The following is a 1,018-nucleotide window of genomic DNA, read 5'->3' on the forward strand; positions in this document are numbered from 1 at the left end:
TCCAGCACAGTTTACATATTAACCACTGGTGCTCGGAGCTCTGCTGCAGCAGGCACACATGGCGTTAAATAGAATTAAAACATTGATTTTGAAGCTATGCCACAGGGGCGTAAGTGTAGACGCCGTTGCACAGGGGCCCATGGGTTGTGGGCCCCGTAGAGATCACTTTTCCCATTCAATAGCGTACATAACTAACTCGATCCAGCAAATTGTTATTAAAACATGTATGCCATTGCTCTGCAAAGATGCACAGTGAGTTTGTACTGGGCAAAACCAGTAGAAAAATGCCTGCAAATAGACATAAACCTAAACTTGAACATAAATAAGTGACTGAAAATGAAGAAATCCCTTTCATCCTACTTTAAATTTCTCCTTGAACCTACTCATTAATTTTAGATTAAGTCTTAATCCTTAGACAAAAGTTTAGTTTTAGACATATTTCAGTTATTTTTATCCTACAAAGTTTTACTACTTTGTACTTTTCGGGACCAGTGGAGCAGCAAGGCAGAAGAGTTGCTCCAGGAGTTCTCCACCTCCCACAGGAGCCAATCCTGCTGGTGGTCTTGTTTGCACATGTGGGTCATATAGAGGCAGTATTAAATATAATGTTTCATAACCAGTAAAAATTTCCTTATAATAATTTATTTATATTTATTCTATATATATATATATATATATCATGGGCGAGCGGTCATAATAAGCTATAAATGCAGTTCATGCCCAAGCCCTTCAATAAAAATAATTGAAAATATTAATCTGGCAGTGTGTTCAATTATACAATACCTTAGTTTTACTGTTTTGGTCTTAAATCCGTGCCTAATCTGTCCCGTTTTGCTTGCGAAAAGCTGGAAAGCTGACAGCTTGTTTTTGCGCATGCGCACTGTGACACCGACTAGTACAGTTACTGCTAAAGGCTGTGTTTACTGTAGATGCGCCTTTTGAATGGCAAAAAAGCTGTCAGTGAAGCAGCTTATCTGCCAACGCGCATGCGCAAAAATGACTTGTTTGAATTGTTCAG

The sequence above is a fragment of the Eutrigla gurnardus genome, assembly GCF_963514095.1.
Source record: "Eutrigla gurnardus genome assembly, chromosome: 9".
Taxonomy (NCBI): domain Eukaryota; kingdom Metazoa; phylum Chordata; class Actinopteri; order Perciformes; family Triglidae; genus Eutrigla; species Eutrigla gurnardus.